Source organism: Spinacia oleracea, chromosome 6, assembly GCF_020520425.1.
Source record: "Spinacia oleracea cultivar Varoflay chromosome 6, BTI_SOV_V1, whole genome shotgun sequence".
Taxonomy (NCBI): Eukaryota; Viridiplantae; Streptophyta; class Magnoliopsida; order Caryophyllales; family Amaranthaceae; genus Spinacia; species Spinacia oleracea.
In genome coordinates, this window is record NC_079492.1 from 128,320,413 (window position 1) to 128,327,307 (window position 6,895).

At 36.5% G+C, this 6,895-nt stretch overlaps 1 long non-coding RNA gene and 1 other non-coding gene across 5 annotated transcripts; one reads left to right on the forward strand and one right to left on the reverse strand.

Annotated features, from left to right (window-relative positions):
* LOC110788184 (uncharacterized) lies at window positions 1–6,277 on the reverse strand. Of its 4 annotated transcripts, none has more exons than XR_008923126.1 (5): window positions 6,004–6,267; window positions 3,120–3,163; window positions 1,180–1,330; window positions 421–1,023; window positions 1–300 (listed from the first exon to the last, which is right to left on the reverse strand). It is a non-coding gene; the product is annotated as an uncharacterized lncRNA (long non-coding RNA). The 4 variants fall into 4 exon arrangements; XR_008923127.1 differs by having other exon boundaries at window positions 1–598; window positions 728–1,023; window positions 6,004–6,262; XR_002533268.2 differs by having other exon boundaries at window positions 1–1,023; window positions 2,900–3,163; window positions 6,004–6,277.
* Window positions 918–995, forward strand: LOC130464740 (small nucleolar RNA snoR35). The gene has a single exon (XR_008925092.1). It is a non-coding gene; the product is annotated as a small nucleolar RNA snoR35 (small nucleolar RNA).
* Window positions 6,278–6,895: the final 618 nt, after the last annotated feature.

Below are 6,895 nucleotides of genomic sequence, written 5' to 3' on the forward strand. Positions count from 1 at the left end.
TTCGGATTGAAATCATTAACTGAAAATAAAAGAGATGTGGCAGAATTGATACAAAACTACAAAGTCAGGATCTACTTTTACAAATTTGTCAGACCAAGGGGAACTAACATTCAAATTGACTTACGTCTGTGACATTCAACAAACATAACAAAGACAAGCAGTTTGTGTAGCCTGAATAGAATTGACTCCCTGTTCCTGTTTCCGAAACGATATTATCTATGTCTGACATCTGCCGTAGATGAAACTAGAACGAGCTTTGCTGTTGTTATTGCTGCGCTACATACATTGATCATGCGAAGCCTGAACCCACACCACACATTGAAGTTAAGTTGTTCATTGAACTAATGTACGTTATCATATCAGAGCCTACTTTTCTTATGGCCCCAAACTTATAGCCAATTTAACAGCTATCTAACTTACCATATTCAATCACAAACTGAATATGTTGGCTTGTCTTCCAACTGAATTTGACAGCAGTCATCTTCATGTGTCTTGACCGATGAAGATGAATACAAAATTCACCTCTCAACGACGTTAGATCCACAAGCTAAATAATTGTGTACAACTCTAAGCTTGTCTTCTAACTCTCTATGAGCCTCTTTCAAAATGAGGTAGAAGATGAAACAATGAGAATACTGAACAAGTATATGACGCTTTATTAACAATGCTAAGACCATTTTACAGAGATTCCGAGGTTAATAAAAGGTTATATACTGCAGCAACGTACCCTTTTATGCTATCAATAAGCACACCTGAATGAGATACGTTGAATTCGAAGATGGGAACAAATCTAATCCATGCAAATTTGGAAGACCCTGATTATTTACAGACACAAAAGAGTCACCGCCACCACTTATTGACTGCATATGTTGCTGATGTTCCTGTGGGCAAGGCATGAACCAGAAAACTCTGCTCACCAGTGTGATGATAGCCAGGGGCTCCAGCACCAGACTGAACAGAAGGTGAAGGAAATTATCTTCCAGTGCTATCTGGAATGTATGAAGGTGATGCCTTTATAGATGACTGAAAAGAGAACAATGCAAATTGCAACATTTCACAGTGAAACAGGAAAAACTCATCAGGAAATCAGGGTATGCATCAATATCAATCAGCTATAAAACAAATAATAGGACATGGTCGAGTGAGTGGAGTTGGACAATATAAATCCTATTCACTTACTTGGAACAGAAAACGAATTTTTTTACATGGAATTATCACCATCGTATGGCATCCAAGAGAGACCGCTCCAGCTAACATAAGTACGATAGATACAGACATAGAAAGAACAAAATCTAAACTCTCCCATGCACGCCTAGTTTCATCGATTTCCCTGTACAATAACAAAGTAATTTATCTTAGTTTAATATTTTGAATTTCTTAACACCTATGACCCTAAGGTCATCAATCAAACTACACAACTACAATGAGGGTAAGAAAAGACATATCTACTTACATTTTGAAGAAAAGACACAATACAACTTAGTCGGTTAGTCCTACTTTATGGGGCTATAGACACAATGCAATGACAACAAAAAAAGTGGAATTTTAAAAGAATGTAACTGAACAGACAGGATGATAACAGAAAGTAGGTTGTTCGTCCAACACTCATTATTTTTTACCGATAATTCCTAACATCATTCAAACCACGAGTTAATGATATATTCCGTACCATACAATATGTGAATTAGCTTTTCACAGTTATACCACTTTCTTTATCGTGTCTCAAAAATGATATCAATCTCTTTATTTTAGACCCGAATAGACCCAACAACACTGCGAACATGATGAATCCTAATAATAACCCAGTCCTATTAACCTAAATCAAACCCGATCCAAAGAACTCATTTCCACCTCAGCACAATCCAGAGTGTGCCAACTGTTCGGGAGAAGGCTACAAGGGATAAATCAGCCTAGGACATTTATTAAAAGCATCTTAAAATTTTTCCTATATCATTGCAATCAAGGAAGGTTGTGCCTTGGTGCGACGGTCAAGTGTTCAGTTGCTACCCGCCAGGTCATGGATTCAATTCCTAGAAACAGCCTCTTTATGTAAACAAGGGTAAGGCTGCGAACGTATGGACCTTCCCCAAATCCTGCTATAAAGGGAGCCTTGTGCACTTGGTACTGACCCCTTTTTATTGCAAATTTGCAATCAAGGAATAAAAACTTGAATGCGATTAGGTTTATAATATCAGTTTCCCAAATCTCCAATCTTTCATCGCCATTTAGAGTTATCACTACGACGAGGTTTGGAACAGAGTTTTCAGGTACTTCGAATGGAATCAATCAACCATTTCCATTACCTACAGTGTGGTATGAGAAATCGGCTAGCACACTCCACATCCTAACGGTCACCCATAACCTTTACCACCCATTTTTACCCTTCCTGATCCTGTAGTAACAAATTATGTTCCACTCTTCAATCCACAATTTGATACAAGGGCAATAGTTAACATTACCCTTTCTCCTTAATTGTTTTCATTCTATTTCCTTTCTAAGACTTATTATTTGTTTTTATTCTATTTGTTTCCTTGATTTTAAGTCTGTAATTAATACTTATTCCTTTAAATTCTAAGCTCATCAGTGAAGATAAGTGCATCTACATGTGCATTTACATGTGCATCTGCATGAAACTTTACGTAGTTTCCTTAACTGGAGCCTCTGAAGTCACCGATTGCCTATAGATCACAGCATTCTTATGCACCCAAATGTGACAGATGACCAGAGAAACATAGAACATATAATTTTTTTACTAAGGGCTAGACCTTCTACTCTTCCTACTTGCAAAATTTAGCTCCACATGTAAACCAACATTACTGCTATATCCTAACACTCTCAGAATATCCTTCCACACTGCAACAGAAACAAAATATTCAAAGAACGGATTCTGCACACTTACATGCTGCCTTTTACATAGAACACAGTCAACAGAACAGATGATACCACACATAGTCAACCTATCAGCAGTATGTAGTCTCTTTGATTTTCCTTGAACATTTAACCAAGTTATAAAAGACTTATAAAGCTGGCTTTATCATAGCACACCACTCTTTTCCAGGGAACTTTTTTAAAGCGTCTCTTGTAGATGTTTATACATTTTACCAAGCTAAATTTGTTACCTGTAGTTACATTATCCCGGCCACCCACCTGATGAACACATCATCTGCAACCAAAAAGATTCTTTAAGGCCCATGAACAGTTGTTAGAAGTATTGCAGACAACAGCATCTTGACCTTAAATGTAGTAACAATCAACCCATCTTACCCACAACTGGCCCTTTTCATGAGCCAAAGTCATAGTAATTTTTTGGATCATGATAAACAGTCGACTTTGACACAAAATAACACAATTTAAGGAAATGAAGAGAGTATTACCAATACCTGCTTTCACTCTTCACATAGTAAAATTCAAAGTTGACAAGGGGTATTAAGGGACATAAACACTATGCAACCAAAATGCATTAACTGTTCACAACAAAGATATTTCATCCAAAAATAACACAAATGCGGGAATGGTACTCTATCTAACTAAATTGTAAGTGTACTGTGAAGTATGAATGATGTTTTTTCATCCAAAAATAACACAATCACTATGCCACCAAAATGCATTCACTGTTCATAACCAAGATTTTTCATCCAAAAATAACACAAACACAGCAATGTTACCCTAGCTAACTAAATTTTAGGTGTATTGTGAAGTATGAATGACGTTTTTACATGAGAATACAAGGTTACCTAACTAAAGGAGTAAAGAGTTGGTGATACAAAATTAAATTGGGACCACAGGAAGGAAGTGGGTGTCCAACCACCACGCCATAGTTTATATTGAAGTTGGAGTTTTTTTAGAGTGAAGGTATAAAGAGGCAAGAGCTCCTATCTTAGGATGGGAGAAAGACATCAGAAGAACGGCAATAGCTCAATACACAATCAAATCCAGTTACTAGTTGCTTCAAGGTCTGGGTCTCTGGGATCGGAGTAAAGAGATTGTCAGGGCGGTTGTTCTGGAGAGTCCTATATGGTCCATATGCAAATACTTTGATTGGTAGACTATTATTGGAGCATTGACTACCATAGGCAATCTGGCTAGAATAAATCATGTTTGTGGATTCAAATGCAAGCTATGTGGTAATTCGGAGGAAACGGAGGACCATTATTTTCGGGACTGTGAGCTTTCGATGAGAACCTGGAAAGGCTCAACCGTGGGACAAACAATTCAGACTATCGACTAACTTTCTCTTGTACCAAATGCCAAAAGATAGAAAGGATGATAACTGATAAGACTAGAGAATTTATGAGAATTCTTCAGAGAATATGGTTTTATTTGAACAGGATGTTATTTAGGGGACATCAGATTCCATCAAGGATTTAGAGGAGATAAAGCGGTGTAGAATGAGATGGTAGAAATTTTTGGTCATGAAGTTCCATATACTGGGACTGGGACACTGGGCACAGGAAAGGAAGTGTTGAGTAGCAGTGCTTATGAAGTGGAATGGAGTATGAGGACTATCCCATCAGAGCGAGTACTAACCGTGAATATGGATGTCGCCTGGAAAAAAAAAGGAGGGAGAGGTAGCTTCTTATTATTGGGTAGTCAAGAAGGAGCTGAGGAAATAGAAGGACCTTCAAGAATATTTACTCCATCAGCCATAAAAGCGAAATAACTGCATTTCATGGACTGAGGCAGGTGTTGGAAATGGGTGGCGAATGCATATAGCTATGGGCAGACTCGATCACTCAAGTAGCTTATCAGTACAATCAAGCATACCGACTAGCTGCATACATATATCAATTATCAAGTCAATAGTCCTACATATAAGGATAAGTATGTATACTTTAAGTTCATTCACCATAATTTTGTACAGCGGTGCAGGTCTACAGGAAGCCCATAACCTGGCAACTTCAGCTAGAGTGGCTTGTATTGCTTTGTTTGCTAGTGCACAAGGATCCCACTAAAGCAAGGTCTAGGGAAGTTCAGATGTTGCAAGAATATAGATAACATTGTTAAAATTTTAAAATATATACATATAGATTTAGGGTCAAATGAGAAGATCCTCACAATGAGAAGGAATCCTAACCCTTCAAAGTCTAAATAATGAATGGTCAACGTTTATATTTTAAAAAAATTGTGTTACTATTCTTCCTCCCGACTACTTCTGTCTTAATTTTCCCACTCCTTCTCAAGATTTATCCATGGCAGATGGCACCCTCACCCTCCTCGTCCTCTAGGCACTGAACTCCATCTTATCTCTCCTCCTCAAACATTCAGCCGTGGAAGACCCTCACCCTCCTCCTTTTATCTCTCCTCGCCGTGTGTTCGGCTCAACCACCTGTCAACTTCACTGCGTCTTCTGCCCTGCTGTTACCACCGTGTCGCCATCATGAAATATGAATATTTTTAAAACAAATTACGGAAAGTAGCTATCCACAATTTACTTTGGAACCGATTTCAATTCTGAACAAAATTTAGGGAATTTAGTAAATTTTTTTTCCGACAGAAACTAAAATTCAGATTTATTTTTGAGGGGGAAATGTCATTTCTATTTTCTATTTGAGCTATGGAGTCCTTGTGGTTGTTGGGGTTGATGTTAAAGGTTCTCTTGGTATGTTCATAGTGTTTGATGGTAAGAAATGGACATGAAGAGGAAGAAGGAGCCAAGGAAGAAGAAGAGTTTGGATAAATTTGCTTCTTTTGTTCAAATGAGCAAAATAAATTTACTCATTTGTGCAAATTAAATGAGCAGGAAAACCAAGTATTTCCACCAACTGTTGATTTGTGAAAAACTAATGCCTACAATTACACAATGGCCACTGCTAACCAGACAATCCCATAACATACTTTGCAAAGCAACTAAGGTAATAATTTAATCAAATAAATGACTTGCTTTGTACGAATTGATATGCTTTTATAATCAACCTAATTTATCAAACACTAAACTTATTCATTCGTTGTTACTGGAAAAGTAAGGAGATCCTGCAATTTAAAAGAGGAGAGAGAAAGACTTACTGGATATGAGATGAACAAAGGAAAGATGGAGGAGAGAGGAAAAACGGAGGTGGTGGCGCATAAAGAGTGATGTGTAGATAGGCAGAGGAGAGAGTAAGTAGCTAGGAGCTCAATTACGGTGGTGGTGGTGCAGTGGCTGGTAGGGCTGAGGAGAGGAGAGAGAAAAATAAGAGGCTGAAGGTGTTGATTCCATGGTAGAATATTTGATGAGGAAAGAGAAAAGTGAGTTAAGAACAGAAAAATACTTCGTATAAAACTAATCTCAGATTGACCATTGATTTGGGTGTTCAAATTCTTTCTCATTCTTCTCATCGTAAGGGGAGACTCTTGTGAGAACATCACTCTATTATGTGAGAACACTTTCTTATATGAGTACTTTCCTTCATTAGCAAGTTCTTTTTGGTTGATATAATTCTCATTTTGATAAGTATTGTACAACAACAATAACAAAGCCTTTGTCCCAAAATAATTTGGGTCGGCTAACATGAATCGTCGTAGAAGATCGTCATTGTCACTAATCAAACCAGAAAGGAGCAAGACGTAATAAGAAAAACAAGGAAGACAAAGTGGAATTAATAAAAGTAAAATAAGAGAAAAATGTAATTATATATATATATATATATATATATATATATATATATATATATATATATATATATATATATATATATATATATATATATATATATATATTGTAAGAGCTAATAAAAAATAAGTAAAGTTTAAAATAAGTACATTTCAAAATAGCATGTAAAATAAAAATAAAAAATAAAAATAAAAATAGAGAGCATCAGAAATATTGAAGTTGTATAAATCAAATAAAGTCATCATTTGGTTAGTAATATAAACTTTCTATTTAACCATTACATGTGAATGTGGTAGGGTATTATTG